At 42.1% G+C, this 17,993-nt stretch overlaps 1 pseudogene across 1 annotated transcript; it reads left to right on the top strand.

Annotated features, from left to right (window-relative positions):
• Positions 1–5,509: 5,509 nt before the first annotated feature.
• On the top strand, positions 5,510–17,146 carry LOC144532379 (geranylgeranyl pyrophosphate synthase pseudogene; annotated as a pseudogene). The gene is made up of 2 exons (XR_013503342.1): positions 5,510–5,554; positions 16,024–17,146. The product of XR_013503342.1 is annotated as a geranylgeranyl pyrophosphate synthase pseudogene (transcript).
• The last annotated feature ends 847 nt before the right edge of the window (positions 17,147–17,993 follow it).

The following is a 17,993-nucleotide window of genomic DNA, read 5'->3' as shown; positions in this document are numbered from 1 at the left end:
ACCTTAAAACATAATGACTTATTTTGAAAAAGTGTCCCCATATAAAAGAAATACAATGCTTTTGTACACTTGTTAAATTAGCTGATCATAATGTAAATTAGTGAGCCACTAGTACAGCTCATCTGCTCACTCTCCAAAAATATGAACTGAGCTCAACACACTTACCTGACCTGACTGTCCCTGGTCTCCCTGTTCCTCAGTTCTTTCTGTCTCCTTTGCCTGTGACATAGTGACGTTAGTATTTCCATAAGCACCCATAGAGGGTTTTCACGGCGCGTCATTAGATGCGTCATCAGACCCGAAGGTACTCCGCATCACAACAAAGCACAGACACTGAAGTAGATCCCGAACGGCGTTAAGGAAAATGGTTAATTATTGCCATGTTTTAGGTTGTACCAATAGGTCAGACCGAGAAAAACATTTGGAATATTATCGACTTCCAAAAGTTATTAAAAACCAGGGAGAGGAATGCCAGAAGTTATCAGAGGAAAGGAGGCGCTTTGGTTGGCAAAGCTCAACCAGGATCTATGAGGGAAAACTCTGTCTTGTTCGGTCTTTTGAATTGAAAAAAAACAACTATTGAGAGTCACTTGGCTACACCTAGAGTATCACAGTGATGTCATACAGTTAAGGTTAGGTTGATTAAAGACGTTATTGCATTACTTACTTTGGCCTTCACAACGGTCGTTAATGACTTGGTACTGCGTCTCCCTCACCCATCCACACACCATCTGGTTATAAGCCTCCAAACTTTTGTAGGATTTAAGGTCTTCCGCTGTGTATGGGCTCGGCGAGAAAACCAGGTAGTTGACTATATCGGGATATGCAACTGAAGGAAGAATCACCGGGTCGCCATGGATCCAAGAAGAGGGAGCCAACTTGTAGGGATCTGCACCGCCAGTAAACTGTAATTTCTCAAAATATCGCGCCTTTTTTGTGGTCCAAGTCCTTCCATGCCTTTTGCATCTTGGATGCGTTTTGATGAGCTTTTCTGTTGTTTAGACATAAAGTATTAAAGTATCCAAAGTGCACAATACTCCATTACTCCATTCAGTTGTTTACACCGAGTGCCTCCAATATGGCCGTGCATCCAGGTTACCACCCAGAACGTGACGTCGGTGAAAACCCTCTATTCTTATAAAGATGTTACCAAATTGTCTTGATATGAGGACTTACTGTACTTACTTGGCGTTTTGGTGTAAGCCTACTGAAAAAGGTCTGTTTTTCTTTTCTCTGTCATTTTTAACAACAACACAAATCTTTAACGTCAGATGTCTAAATATGAGCTAGGTTCATAGGTTCACCACCTGGTCATATTATAATTAGAAAATGATCTTGTGTCCTCCACATACATATTAGGTTTCTTCTGGGACAGAGGATATATATTTAACTGATCAGCCACTTAACTTCATATTGAGCAAAACACAACTGTAGATCTTCAATATTAACCCTAATATCAGTTCACACACATAACGTTAGGCTTATCGCCGTGGTAACATTAGTTGTAGTGGGTGCATTTCTATCCAACAAGCTATAAGCTAGGCAACGTTACATTATATTACACTAACATAGCAAACTTTTTTGTCATGACTAATTTATTAATTACTCAGCATCATTTCTATTTGAGAAAAGAAAAACTTAATCCGATGTTTAATGTGAATAAAACAGCCTTGAACCGCCTACTTACTACATTCCTGTCACTACCCGATGTGACTGTGAGTCTAGCGCAGATCCTACAGCATGCAGTGGACCAAACCACTGTGAGGCAAGGGAGGGGGGACTCAAAATGTTTCTAAACTTAAAGCATTTTTGGGGGGTTTGTATTGTTTTTCTGCTTACACAGATATTTTAAGTATACATCATTGTTATTTACAATACACAGCATTGTTTTAATGATATTTCTAGGGGGGGGGCAACCATTAGATTGGGGGGGGGGGTCCTGACCCCCCCGACCACCCTGGGATTTACGCCCTTGATTATTATGTTGGTTGCTACAACAATCTCTTAATGCTCTGGCTCGTGACCGTGATAACGTTACCCGGTTTAGCTCACGAGACATCCAAAGTAGGCTAGGTTACACTTGAAATGCAATGATGCATCTGCAACTTATACTTTTATTGTAAATGAAGGATTTTGCAAAACTGAGCTGAGCAAAACATTCATCACAACTATATGACCTACCGGTAACGCTAACGGTTATGGTAAAAACACTACTGCTTTTGTTCAGCGCAGCCGCTAGAATCAACACAAACTGAAAGTTACATATAGCCACTTTAATGAGCATAGTTGGAAGTGCCTAAGGCCTACGATTTTCATTGCCAACGACTACTTCTGTATTGTTGTGCACATGACAAATAAAAGGACCTTAAACCTATATCAGGCTATCTGTATCATAATTTAGCACTCGGTCCTGCAAATGATCCATGTAACTGTGCGGTTTGAGACGATCGTAGACGGTGGTGAAAGCTTGCTATGAATATATTAGTCGCTTTTCTAGGGAGCTGTGATATAAAACAATAAGTATAAATCTATGCTTTAATACAAATGTTTTTTTTAATCTCTGCATGAAACTGTTATCCTAATAATTGTGTAAAGACTGGAGTCAGGGCTTACCGCCGCCTTGGACGGTTGTGATTGGTTTAAAGTAGGGCTGTCAAAATAACGCGTTAATTTTGATTAATTAATCTGAGAAAAAAATAACGAATTAAAAAAAATAACGCAGATTAATCCATTCCATATTGAGGTTTGACCCGGAGCCGTTCTAGCCACCATTGGACTGTAAAATGAAGGAGGGAGACGAGAATGTTCTGCCTGGATTATTAATTGGAACATTTACTTGTAAAAATCTTCTTCCTGCCAACCCTGGCTACCGAAATCTGGTGCCACTGATATGTCTGCGCTTCTCTCTGATGCTCTGAAACACACACACCGCTGTACATGACGCTAGTTAACACTATACTCGACAGCAGCTAATGTTAGCCTACCGCTAGCTAGTAGCTGGATTAAACACAGTTACAATGCTGACAGCTAAACGGTGTAAAGTTTTACTGTAGAGGATTCAACACCGGTATGTAACAATCTGCAGCTGCTGTCGGAAAAACAACACAGACGGTGCGTTCAATGAAACTGGTAAACTACAGCCTCGTGGTGCATTTGAAGTTATTGTAAATGTCCTTTACCATCTGGTGGTTGTTTTTGTCGTTCAACAGCAATTTACTAGTGAAATAAGTTATTGTTATACATTATTATTAAACATTTCATTTTGACCATATGGCCTAGCAATAAACAAGACGTTCTTTAATGTCACCAACTGTTGTTTAGTACCCTTTTTCTTTTCTTTTTTTACTTTCTTAAAAAGTATCGGTTCAGGCACCGTTATGTATGCGATTAATTTCGATTAATTAATCACAGAGTATGTAATTAATTAGATTACATTTTTTAATCGACTGACAGCCCTAGTTTAAAGAAATACAAACGAGCCAAAGTGTTTTTTCCCCTATCCTAGAATAGAAAGGTGGTGTAATCAGACCATACTGCCATGTTCCAATGTCAGGCTGACTGGGACATACCAGACATTATTTGGCATACTTTGGAGATATTATATCATCTCCCAGAACTGTATTCATGTGCTTGAGAGATATTCTTCTAAGAACTGTTTTTGGTGTGGGTTATCTTCTGGAGGGAGGAGGATAAAGGTGTGTTCTAGTATTCGTCACAGTTCATATCGTTGCACTGAGTTTAGGTTTTTTTTTCTGCAGAGATAACTCAGATATTTTTAAGATTCAAGATCTTGTATTCCACCATCTCAGTCTCCTGATAATTCATTGATTCTGAGTTTTCAGAGTGGCATGTACGAATACAATCGGAAAAGAGCCGATTGAGCAACTGGACAGCTGCACGACTGGGAGAGGGGACTTCAGAAGCCACACTTTTCCACACAGAATAAGGTAAGGATCTTTTTGCTTTCAATAATTTAAATACTGTGTGGAAAAATAGACCTGTCTTACAGTTGGTAAATTCAGCTTTAAAGTTTAAAAACTTTTGTTTTTGCTTGGACTGACAATGAGGTGGAACTGTTACTGAAAGGAATGTAAGCCTACCTAACCGATTCGACTCTCTGACGTGGGTGTTTGCGTTTCCAAAGGTCTTTCTGTCCGTAAACGTAGCAAAAGATATGCATTCTTAAACAAAAACATAATAGTATGGATGTAGCCTGACTCTCTTTGAAATCTTTGTTAATCAATTGGTGTCAGATCAGAAAATTGTATCTAGAATGCATTATGTATGTATAAAGAGAAGTAACATCAAAACAATTAACAGTTTCATCAGAAGCGGCTGTGTACGTCAGGCGAACAGTGCACGTCCTGCCTCTGTAGATCATCACAGGCGACAGAGCTTGAAGAACTGTGCATTGTTTTAGAAAACCATACGCAGGGAGCAGAAGAGAGCTGCTGTCACCTGCTGCTCCTCTGTGCAATGTCTCACTCGTTACAGTCTATGGTCTCACCAATAGGCAACAGTAGTAGACCAGAACCGAGCGCCATCCTGTAGCCAATTGTGCTTTAGACTGATGTTAGGACCTCCTACCTCATTAACATATGGACACATAAATACAGAAATAAATAAATGTAGATGGACAAAAATGGAGAAATATATTTAAAGCATTTATTTATTCTTTTATGTATACATTTATTTCTGCATTTATTTATTCATGTATTTATTCATACATTTATTCATGCATTTATTTATTCATTTATTTATTGAGACTTAAGTCATGTTCCGTCCTCCATAGCTTGTGCATAGAGCAGACAACGACCTAGGATCGGAATCGTTAAATATTGCCGTTTTTAGGCCATTGTTGACAGTGCATATTGCTGCATTTATAAAGCATGCACACCTCTCACTCTGGGCTGGTTGCTATTTTATCACGTCATCAAAAATGTATTTGTTAGGTAAAATGTATTCAGCCTTTTAACTTATTCGAACGGACACAAAGTGTTTTATTTGCTATTTTCTGCCGACTAATTTCAGCATTCGGTGCACCCGTACTAATTAAAATGACAAATATATTTATTACTTCTCTTTACTCTTCTGTGTGATTGTGAACTTGTACCAAGCTTTTTAACCTTCCAAGTTCAGGGGTATTTATTTTACTTTTTTATGTTCTTTCAAACAAGATTTTTGCAAACTTGAAGCAATGGATGGCGACTCGGAAGCTGCCACTGAGCAAATTTTGCTGAAACCATACAAGTACTTGTTGCAATTACAAGGTAAGTCTTTCTCCATGTTAATGACTGCATAGTGATAGAAGATACATGCAGATATGCAGCTAAAAGGTCGTCAAAAGACCAGTATACTGCTGATTAGTCCTAAAGCTACACTCAGCCCTGAGCTACTCACTTCCTGTTAATCACACTGGATCATAGTATTAGCAAAATGCCTAAAATGATGAATGTGAATTTTGTTTTCTGCTCTCTTCTCAGGAAAGCACATACTGACAGAACTACTCCAATCATTTAACTACTGGCTCAATGTTCCAGAGGACAAACTGCAGGTGAGAAATCAGCCATTTCCAGTAGAGGTGTGAATCGCTGGCCTCAACATCAGGAAGTATCGCGTGAAATCAGGTCTTGCGATGTACTGAATTGCTTTAGGCACTGCACGGTTCTCTTAATACATCCATGCACTGCACACATACAGGAACTGGCTAGCTATAAGAACAAGGTAGCGATGGAGTTTTTCACATTATCGTCATGGCTGAGATGGCAAAAAAGAAGGAGAAAGCTAGGAAAGCGTTCGGAGGAACAGAGAGAGGAAACCGCAGACTGACTGAGCGTGGAGTCAGACACGAGTAAACATCGGACCTGCCTTTTCAGAATGGGGAGAACTGAGACAAACAGAAGCCTGTAAATCCGATGCTGACCTGGCGTTCTTGCTGTTGCACTTTTAAGTATCTTTAGGATAAACTCTGTTTAATCTTTGTATTTCTTGTTATTGTGACCTCAGGATGTTTGCTATTGTCTGTAAAGGTTTTTATTATGATCGCTGTCTGTTATGGGCTTACTAGCTAGCTTACTAGCTCCATGCATTTGCCGGCTTCTATGAAAACAAATGCACATGACCAGAGGGAGAAGATGGGAGGGGTTTTTACAACAGTGTTGCCAAATATCTATTCCGAAGCTGTAGGGGGAGCGCTATAGAGAAACCTGTGAGCAAAAGGCGAAGAAATTGCCAAAACTGCATAGCGCCCCTTTAAAGCCATATAGGATATTTGACTTGACAAGCTTGCATTGTCAAGTGCAATGCCCAAGCTGCAATAAGTAACTTTAGACTGGAATGATGAGGTGTTTGGGTTTGTTTCTTTAAGCTAGCTACCACAAAGGTTTACCTATTCTGGATTAGTCATATACCACCCTACTTTTAACCAGCAAATCTATTGTGCTGTATTGGAATAACTGACCCCAGACAACTCTTTAACAAAAAAGGTATTGTTTACTGAACAACAACTTAAATGTACAAATAATATTTAGCCGTTAGGTTGAATAACAAAAAAAAAAACATAACACAAATCACACCCTTCAAATATGCTAACTGCAATATTTCTTCAAATGATATTACACACAACTACCCCTTTACCTGTTTCTTTATCAGTTTCCACTTAAAACACTCCAGCTACACAATTATTCCTCCTTACAGCAGTTTCAATCTAAAACATACTCAAACCCTATTAAACCACTGTGTTAACACACACACACGCCAAAAGAAAAAGTTGCAGGCCTGATGGTAGCTTGTGTGCGATGCATCCAACAGGCGTCAGGACGTTATCTTCAGTGAAGCAAACACACAGAAATCCTTACAGTTAGCTGTTAGTCCAAGAAACACAGCTCAAACACGAAAACAAAAACCAGCTACAGTAAAGTCCTCTTCAGCAGGGAAACACGCGGTCATCCTCTCCGGTCCAAAATCAGCGTCCTCCAAATCAGCAACTCTCTGCCGTTAGCTCCAACTTTAGCCAGGCACACTAGCACAACATTTGTTCTAAACCACTGCTGTTAGACAAGAAAAGTGCCATAGTGTACACCTCTTCAGCTTCATTACTACACTTAGATCTTCTCCAAGCTAACTATTCTAGTGTCTCTCGATGTTTCTGTGAGATAAATTTACTAACACTAGCGCAGTTTACGCTGTCTGTTTATGCGAGTTTGGTAATAGCGCATGCTATGCTTCATCATTTTGCGTAGTATTTATCAAACCTGACACCCATCAGGCAATCAGCCCTCTAGCGTAATTAGCTCACCTCTAAAAGAGCAAAGAATGGGCCCACATGTATCTGTTAGGGGTGGAACGGTACATGTATTTGTATTGAACCGAAACGGTACGGGCGTCAGGGTTCGGTGCATGAATTTACACGGAGAATACACGGTATAAAAATAAATAAAATTTGCGTGCAAATTAATTAATGTAATGTGGAACTAATCGCCAATGCGTGCATAGAGCTGTGAAGTTTGCCGGTGTTCAGAGATAGCAGCACTAAGGACGAGTATGGCGAGTGGTGGCGACCCACAACAGTTAGAGGACCAGTCAGTTACAGTAGTACAGGTAAGAGAGTGGTGGCTAAGACTGCTGTTGTAGATTAGTGGTACTTTTCCAGCGTCGCGGCTCCGAACCGTAACGTTAGTTGACACAGACGCCTTGTTTCTTTAGGCTAACTATATTAGCTTTAGCCAGGCAGGGAGCAGCTTTCTGCGGTGAAAAATGGCCGGGAGACGTCGTGAGAAAGTTGCATTAATCAGGTAATTTAGTTTGTCTTTGTACAGAACAGAGATGCTTTTCTGTTTTATAGCTGATTGTCTTTTTATTTACAAGTTACAGATGGAGTCTGGAGAAGATTTGGGGTATTTATTGTTTACATCTTACTTTACACACTTCAGGCTGTTGCAGCTAGCTCAGGGGAGAGAATGTATGACACTAGGTGGTAGTGATGTGCAGATCGATACTAAAGTATCGATATTTAAGATCCCAACGTCTCCTGCTCTAGTATCGATTCTCATATAAAAATATCAATATTTAAACTCAGTAATTTGGAGTGAGTGTTTATGTTATCATAAGTAACTTGTTGTCACCAGAAAAGTCTAATTATATCCGGTTAGGGGAAGGAACTACTTCTCCTTCCGCCGGTCAGTTGTGTGTGCCGGCTGTGACGGAGCCGGCCGCTGCAGCAGCCCTTCTTTAATTTCCCGCTACGAAGACTGCAGACTGACTATGGCTGACCGCAAAAGGACTCATGTCTGGCTGTATTTTAACTGTAAAGACAGCAGTGACACTGTGTGTGATGTGTGTGGAAAGACAGTGAAATACAGTGGTAACACTACAAACCTCGCTAAACCACTCGCTAAAAAAACACAAGATTAAGCTTGGCAGAGACACGATTATAGGCTAATAAATAACATGGGTCAGATATTTTCAGATAGGCTTTTCAAAGGTTGATATGAGTGACATTGCATTATGTCAGTTGCCATCACATTGGCCTAGCAAATAGCCCTATTGTATGCTATGCATCATTAACTGAGCTCGTAACAGCTGGACTCCCAGTTATGATGTCAAGGTCATTATTTATGTTCATAAATTCAAGTAGGCTAAAAAATAGCCTAACTGTTACCTTTATCTTACGTTAATCAGCACCTGGCCTGTCTAAAACCTTCTAGTTTTCTAGCCATTCCACCACTTTTCTAACTTCCCCCAACTAATGGGAAGGATGGCGGGTGTGACAGACTAGCCTATTGACAACGTTTTTTTCTTATCATCCTTTTTATTTTTAATATCATTATGTTTCGGGGGGTGGGCGGGGAGAATTTACAAGCGTGTATGGCTGCAGCCTGGAGACCTCCTGTCTCATGCTCCTCCAGTCTCATGCCTGAGCATGTCAAACGCTAAACTCAGATGTTCAGAATCCATCCATCCATCCATCTTCATCCGCTTATCCGGGGTCGGGTCGCGGGGGTAGCAGCTCCAACAGGGGACCCCAAACTTCCCTTTCCCGGGCCACATTAACCAACTCCGACTGGGGGATCCCGAGGCGTTCCCAGGCCAGGTTAGAGCTATAATCCCTCCACCTAGTCCTGGGTCTCCCCCGAGGCCTCCTCCCAGCTGGACGTGCCTGGAACACCTCCCTAGGGAGGCGCCCAGGGGGCATCCTTACCAGATGCCCGAACCACCTCAACTGGCTCCTTTCGACGCAAAGGAGCAGCGGCTCTACTCCGAGCTTCTCACGGATGACTGAGCTTCTCACCCTATCTCTAAGGGAGATGCCAGCTACCCTCCTGAGGAAACCCATTTCGGCCGTTTGTACCCTGGATCTTGTTCTTTCGGTCATGACCCAGCCTTCATGACCATAGGTGAGGGTAGGAACAAAAACTGACCGGTAGATTCAGAGGCTTAATGATTAAGAATCCCCAAATCACACATCATACACTCAAGACATCTTATTTTAAACAGGGACTTTAGGAGAAAAAAAACACCCAGCATTCATTCCACTCTAGATAAACAATTTTCATTTGGTGGCATCAAAATGAAGGCTTTTGAGTGTTGCCATCTTGTTATTTTCAGAAAAGCAAATATAAAGTTAAGAAGTTAACTTTTTTAAATGTATTTCTTCTAAACTGCCATCACAACCTCTGACCCCTTAACTTGTTATGAGCTAAACTTTCTCTTTTGATATTAAGTATTCTAATATCAAAAGAGTCTTAGTAACCTAAATATCCCATAATTGAAACCTAGAGATATTTAGCTGCAAGTAGAATACACACATTGCTAACATTATTACTTAGCATAAAAGCAAAATAAAATACTTTAAACATCACACCATGAAAAGCATTACATTGTCAAGGATTAGGTCAATTAACAAAACATCCAGGGCACTCTTAATGAGTCTTCTCACAACAGGATAACCTATCTGTGATAACATCCCTTGGATAACTTATAAACGCGTTACTTTAAATGTAAATAGTGTCTTTTGGTTCTTAATTAGAAAATCCAGTTGTGTCCTCTGATGCAGTTTATACTTTCTTGGAATGAAGAGCATTTTCAAATCTCAGGGTGTTGGGGGTAAAGGGATCATAAAGTGGAATTCCTTTCCTGGGTCTTAAAGGCCATGGTTCTCAGCAGGAAACCGATGGAGTGCCTTCTCCAGGTAGGGAATGAGTCCTTACCCCAAGTGAAGGAGTTCAAGTACCTTGGGGTCTTGTTCGCGAGTGAGGGGACAATGGAGCGGGAGATTGGTCGGAGAATCGGCACAGCAGGTGCGGTATTACATTCAATTTATCGCACCGTTGTGACGAAAAGAGAGCTGAGCCAGAAGGCAAAGCTCTCAATCTACCGGTCAGTTTTTGTTCCTACCCTCACCTATGGTCATGAAGGCTGGGTCATGACCGAAAGAACAAGCTCCAGGGTACAAGCGGCCGAAATGGGTTTCCTCAGGAGGGTAGCTGGCATCTCCCTTAGAGATAGGGTGAGAAGCTCAGTTATCCGTGAGGAGCTCGGAGTAGAGCCGCTGCTCCTTTGCGTCGAAAGGAGCCAGTTGAGGTGGTTCGGGCATCTGGTAAGGATGCCCCCTGGGCGCCTCCCTAGGGAGGTGTTCCAGGCACGTCCAGCTGGGAGGAGGCCTCGGGGGAGACCCAGGACTAGGTGGAAGGATTATATCTCTAACCTGGCCTGGGAACGCCTCGGGATCCCCCAGTCGGAGCTGGTTAATGTGGCCCGGGAAAGGGAAGTTTGGGGTCCCCTGCTGGAGCTGCTACCCCCGCGACCCGACCCCGGATAAGCGGATGAAGATGGATGGATGGACATATTTTCGATGAGTTTAATACTTTTACTCCGATACATTTTTTTATGTGCTGCATCGTTACTGTTGTGAATTCCTCACGCTACGGAGACTGTCTGTGTAGGTTACAGTGTGTGTACTTACGGCTATGTTAGTTACGTAAGAAATCCCGAGATAGATCGCTTTGTGTTTCTTTTAATTATGGTCACCTGTTCAGAAGTCAGAGACAATGTAAGTTTGTACTCTTTCTATTTAGCTATTGTTGCAGCAGATTAAGCTATTTCTGATTTTTTTCAGTCTGCAATGAGTACCGAATGTTAACGGTTTTACCCTGTAATGTGAAGCTGCTAGTTTATCTGTATTTTGCTAGCTTGCTAACTTTCCTGTTCATCACACGTTACTAGCTAGTGTGCGATACGTTTTTTGGGGCTTTAATCGTTACTGTGCTGGAGAGGATGTTCGTTTTACTTGCAATGTGTGATAATTGTACATTTTATTTCAGTATTTATTTGTTATTTTTATTATAATATATATTTAATATTTGTTAATTCCTTTGGCTACAGCCTTGGCTAAACATTTGACATAATATAAACAATATATTCAAACGTTTGACTGCTTTCTTTAATAACTACATAACACACAGTGATGGGAATAACAGCGTTATAAATAACGGCGTTACTTTTTTTCAGTAATGAGTAATCTAATTAATTACTCCTACCATCTTAATAACACCCTTACTGCCAAAAAATGCGGCGTGTTACTATATTTGAAGCTGTTTTTTTCATCAGACCAACTAGATCTCTGAGTCTGAGCCGAGAGGCAAATACTTTCTTTTTTTTTACGGTTCTTCCTTGGTTAGTGGGCAGTGCACGACGCAAGCGCATACATGCTGACGATTGGCTGAGGTTGAGTAAAATGTCATGATTAGCCAATCAGAGGTAGAGTTGGGCGGGTGTTCGAAAGCACGCATAGTCGGACACACAACGAACGACACAAGCGAGTCAGTCAACGAGAGAGAGACGGGTATGGCGTTATGAAATCAAGGAGAGGGTTAACTTTTCCTGCTACAGATTTTCCACCGTGGTCAGAAAGAACAGGGGAGACACTTTGTTTCTCTCACTATATGACTCTAGAGTCGGTACTCGCTCGAAAGCTAATCACCGTCACCCTCTCACTTCTCCCTCGCTCTATCACCTACTCCCCACACACACACACACACACACACACACACGCCGGCTTGACGCACACACCAACGCCCAGATAGATCGGGCCACTTACGTTTAGGGTGACGAAAAATTCGGGACAGTCCCGAAATCTAAGCAGTTGTCCCGAATCCCGAATCCTGCCCTAATTGTCCCGAAAATTAGAGCAAAGTCTCAAGAGCAGACTCTCAAGTAGTTATAGTCTGATAGAACATTGACGCATTGCTATTTTTCATTCATTCATGTTGAAATGGAGGCTCAGGCTGGTGTCCCGGGACCCGACGAACACGTAGCTAAAAAGCAAAAACGTCTCTGCAGGTACTGGGAGGACTGGGTAGGGAAATACCCCTGGATTACTGCAGTTTTACATGATGCAAACAAAGCGTTTTGCAATGTATGTAGGAAGGAGTTTGGTATTTCACATGGGGGGGGAGTCAGATGTCAGGATGCATGCTAGCAGCAAACTACATATCTATAACAGCACAACTGTACAGAACACTTTGTTTGTTTTATACATGACAGTTGAATTTTGCACTACAAAGAGTGTATATGTTTGTTGTTTATTTTTGGTATAGTGCTTAACAAGCATAATTTAATTTTGCCCAGTTGTGGCCTGTTGAGGTGTTGTGTTATTCTCTATTATATGTGTTATATGTATTATTATGTGATCCACTATATAAACATATCTACATACATGGCATTTGATTGGAGGCTAGTCTCACTTTGTCCCACAGCAACATTAAAATTTGTGTACATTGTTTGTGTCCATTTCATTATAATATTCAGATTTATCATAAATAATCAAACATGCACATGTATTTTAAGTTCCATTAAAGAGGGGTAGGTGGAGGTGGGGTCACATTTGAGCATTTAAAAATGTACTTGAAAGTAACACAATAGTTACTTTCAAGTACATTTTTACCCCCAGTTTTCTTTTGTCCATTATTATCTGCCCCAGACTTGCCCCAATTGGCCTTCCATGATGTATATATTTATCTTGTGCATAACTCCTCACCATACAGTGGGGATAGCTTGAAGGCTTTCAAGAGTACCGATGCTTATCAATATGCCGTGGCTGGATGGGTGAAAGACGTGAAAGTGCAGCACCTGGCCACCAAGGATTTATATTTAATCATGGGAAATGTAAGTATTATAAAAATCGTACTAGGTATCGCGTTGTTAGCTAGCTAAGTGGCTAACAGCTGGTAGCTTGCCAGCTGTTAGCCACGGCTCACAGCTGGTAGCTTGCTAGCTGTTAGCCACGGCTCACGGCTAGCTGTCATTAATGTACTGTGAGTATGTCTGTGCATGGCGTCTTAGGTTACTTGGCTTTTCTATAAATATTTCAAAACAATCAATGATGGAGGTGCAGTTCTTAAAGTTATTTCTGAAACACATTGGGAGACTATTTTGAGTTTGTTCTTTTTGTGGCCATAAGATTAGATCTGATAATCTGAAATACATTAAATCTAATGTGCTATTGAACACTCTGATGACAGTTGACTTTGATATTCCAAATAAGTAAGCAAAAAAGTAAAGCGACACATTAAGCCTCAGTCTCATTAATGTTAGGATCAAACATTGGAATGGGGTGATTGATTGTCCAACTTTAAGAAATTCTGATAGAAAATTAAACAAAACAATTAATTTGGCGAAGGACAGAAGACCTGTGAGTTCCAGAACCATGGTGTCATTATCCCTGAATGCCTCCTCATTCAGGGACCGCTCCTCTGCCCTGGCCCTTAACTCACGGACCTCGCCTCAGAGCCGTGCACACTCACTTTCCAGTGCTGACATTGTAGCCTGGCAGGATGGATTCACGCATGGTTCTACGATGCCAGGGCCTGTGTCTTTAGTATAGTTGTGGTCAGTGGAAGTAGTGACCTCATGCTCCTCCACGTCAGCCACATCGGTGGTTGAAGGGTCAGCAAGACTGCTGCAGGTCTCGCGTATCTTGCGCTTCATCAGCTGAGTCTGCTGAAACTTTTTGTAGGCATAATGTTGCTTATCCCTCTCCCTCGCCGAGGTGTGTGCAAAAAGACTGACTGTGCATAAAATAGTGACTTTGCCCCGAAAGCTAGCATTAGCAGCTAACCTCCGGTTTGCGGTAGCTTGTTTCATCCCTAGCTGCTAATAGCTAGCTAGCTACGTAGCTAAATTGAGGCGAAGGCTTACCTGACACGAAGCGTTCATTGCATAGTAAGGTACATACATAGAACCTCAAAATCCCACTGACACCTCTTTCCTATGCAAATCTCACAACTTGAAACTGCTGCTGAAAACGGGCGAATCTCAACAGAGCTAATAGTTGACGTCAACTCAGTGGCTGTACCTTATTTGGCTCTAGTCTCTACCTTTGTCATGCCCCAAAATTTACACACAAACCACTGGTCTGAGACCAGCTGGTGTTCTGAATGTAGGTTGCGCAGATCTCAAACTTTATACATTGTTTGTCTGCTATTTCATTACTAAATTCACTTCTGAGACTTTTTTATGCGAGAAATCAACTATGTAGATCTCAAATATGGACCGTTTTACGAAAATTTATGGCTAATTGCAAATTTGGTCTGACTGTGTCAGATTTCAGAAGCTCCACAGTCTGACTTGACAGCTGGCCGGTGCCTGCTGGGGTTGCTGGCATGCCGCCAGGCCTGTCCACCTGGAGCTCTCTCAGGAGACTCGCAGACAAGAGGCATTTAGTTCCCCGATCGTTTGTTTAAATAACACAACACACAAATCCATTATAAGATTAACTGGAACCTGTGGTTTTTCGAAGTTATAATGCTCCACAAGAAATTACCTGTGTGTGGTGGCGGGGGGACATGGAGACGCGGCGTGCACAGAGGGGAGGGGCTGTGTGTGTGTTTGTGCGTGCTTCACTCGTTGTAAACCAACCAATCAGCACGCAGCTCATCTAAATATTCATGAGCATACCATATAAGGGAGAAAACCTCTCGTTTCATTCTAGGGCTATTTCACAGGGTTGCATTAGGGCGCAAGAACAGCACACGGGCCATTTTCAGCCCAACAAATGTTACATACCCTATTCGGAGACCTTAAGGAACAGTGTGAAATACCCTCTATAATCATTCTGTCACCCCATTAACACTGAGAAAACAACGCTGAAAATGTCCTTGTTAACAAAGATAATTGTATTGGATAAACATATTACTGTAACCCTGGTCACTGGAGAAGACTACTGTGCCACCGCCCGACACAGGTGCACAGCTTTCTGGATAGTGAGCCGCCCGCAGTCGGAGCATGGTGACCCGTCAGCCCGGCAGTCACCAAATCCTGCACACTAGGCCAGCAGGTCACAGCGTGTATATGGTGGGTGCAGCCGGTGGTGTCTGTTGCAGAAAAATATTTTGATAAGAGGTTTGCAAAAGAAGTAGAGAGCGTGCGCAGCAGGACAACCGACTTTTGCTCTGTGCGCTCCGCTTCTCATCACCAGGGCCTCAGTCTTGATTTGGGTGGTCATGTACATTTGAAAGAGTTGTAAATCTAGTTCTTCAAGTAAATTGTATCACACCACAATTAACTTTAATAAAATAAAACGTAATTTATCACGAGATAGTCGCTAGTGAAATGCTGCGTGGTAAAACCACCAGCCACAGTGACTGGTAAGCAAAAAAGTTAATGTTAAGCCCTAAATATAGCCTACTTAATGAAGACCATTCATAAATATATTTAAAGTGATATATCAGAATCAGCTTTATTTGCCAGGTATGAGGACACATACGAGGAATTTTGCTTTGGATTATACATTGCTCAAAGTGTGCTTAAATAAGAAAAAACACAAAAAGCACAATGGAGCGTAATCCAGAGGCGGCCATCTACGGCGCCATCTTGATGAATAATCAAGATATATTACCCAGACATGCGTGTATGTATATGTATGTGTGTGTATATATATATGCACAATAATTTTCCATCTAAACTTTGTTAGTTTCCTGCATAACTGTATAGTTTAATGATCAGATATGTTTGTGTCATGTGCAGGTGATCATCCAGGTGACTGAGATGCTGCACAATGCCAGCTTGCTCATAGACGACATTGAGGACAGCTCCACGCTGCGGCAAGGCTTCCCTGTGGCCCACAGCATCTATGGCATTCCCTCCATTATCAACTCGGCCAACTACGTCTACTTCCTGGGGTTGGAGAAGGTGCTGACCCTGGAGCACCCTGAGGCTGTCCGAGTGTTTACCCGGCAGCTGCTGGAGCTGCACCGTGGTCAGGGCCTGGACATCCACTGGAGGGACACTTACACCTGTCCCACTGAGCAGGAGTACCGCAACATGGTGCTACAGAAAACTGGAGGGCTCTTTGGTTTGGCTGTGGGCCTGATGCAGCTCTTGTCAGATTGGAAACAGGACCTGAAACCCCTCCTGGACACACTGGGCCTCTTCTTCCAGATCCGCAACGACTACGCCAACCTGACCTCTCGTGAGTACAGCGAGAACAAGAGCTTCTGTGAGGACCTGACTGAGGGAAAGTTCTCTTTCCTCGCCATTCACGCCATATGGTCGCGTCCAGAGAGCACTCAAGTGCAGAACATCCTGAGGCAGCGCACAGAGAACATGGAAATCAAACAATACTGTGTGGACTACCTGGAGAAGGTAGGCTCGTTTGCCTACACCCGTCAGACACTGCGAGACCTGGAGGCGGAGGTCTACCGTCTCATCGGGGAGTTTGTGGGAAACCCTAAACTGGAGAGCCTTGTCAAACACCTCAGCCAAATGCATCATGAGGCTGAAGCCACAGCAGAGTCCAGTACTGAGCCACACTCCAACCAAAACCACTGACCTCATCCAGCATGACTCACATACTAGCCCTGCACACTCCACTAGCACAGAAGCTTTGCTAATACACTGATGCAGATATACATATTACTGAAAGCTCAACACACATGTTACATTCACAAACTATTCAATGAGTTACAATTCAGAATTAAACCTGAGAATTCTGGTAGACAGCTCTGACTGCATTCAGCAGCTATGTATGAGCCAGCAAAGCAGCCCCGAATGTTGCCTTTCTGTTTTGTGTGCTAGATGGCATCCTTCAAGTAACAAAATACACATCACCAATTTTTTTATCCAATTGACCCTTCGCTAAGCCACGCCCAAAAACCGCCACAGGCCAATCGTGGCTTAGCAACCGTAACTAGGCACGGGAGGTCTGTCAAGCTTTCGAGCGAGGGAAACATTCCGGAGCGTTTTGCGTATTTGTGCAAATCTGATACCCGGTATCCTAAAAGAATTTTTTCCCTTCCCGAAACCTAAAACCCAAGGGGAGAAATGCCGGGCGTGAATAAGCAGTGTGGGAGGCCCCATTCACAACTAGCTAAATGTCGACAGGATTAACAAAAACACCTACGTTTGCTCCAAGGCAAGAACACGCTAATGTTAGCTAGCTAGCTAACTCAGCACAGCATTGCTTGGAAATAATGACGGTTCTTTGTTCATAATGCATATATTTGAACGTAAAATAAGATGATTAAAGGCAAGACGGAGGCTCACTGACATACTTTAAAATATATTTCAGCATTTTGTTAATTGCTAAAAATATAAGCAGGAGAATGTTATCATTGCAAAGTGGTCAGGCTAATGTCTTGTGTTTATTCCAGAAGACTTATGGATAAGCTGTTTGATTTATAATTATTAAATTATTTTGAAATTTCGCTTACCCTGCTGTGCATGAACATAGCTATTCCTCAATTTGTGTGTTTACCATTTGAATGGTCAGCGTATGAGGCGGCTCACATTATTGCATGACCTATAGGCTTTAGCTTCAATTTTGATGAAATTATTCTCTAATCAGCTGCATATTATGTCGTGGATATACAGTGGTGTGAAAAAGTGTTTGCCCCCCTTCCTCATTTCCTGTTCCTTTGCATGTTTGTCACACTTAGTGTTTCGGAACATCAAACCAATTTAAACAAAAGTCAAGGACAACACAAGTAAACACAAAA

The sequence above is a fragment of the Sander vitreus genome, chromosome 17 (assembly GCF_031162955.1).
Source record: "Sander vitreus isolate 19-12246 chromosome 17, sanVit1, whole genome shotgun sequence".
Lineage (NCBI taxonomy): Eukaryota > Metazoa > Chordata > Actinopteri > Perciformes > Percidae > Sander > Sander vitreus.
This window is presented reverse-complemented; position numbering and strand designations above follow the sequence as displayed.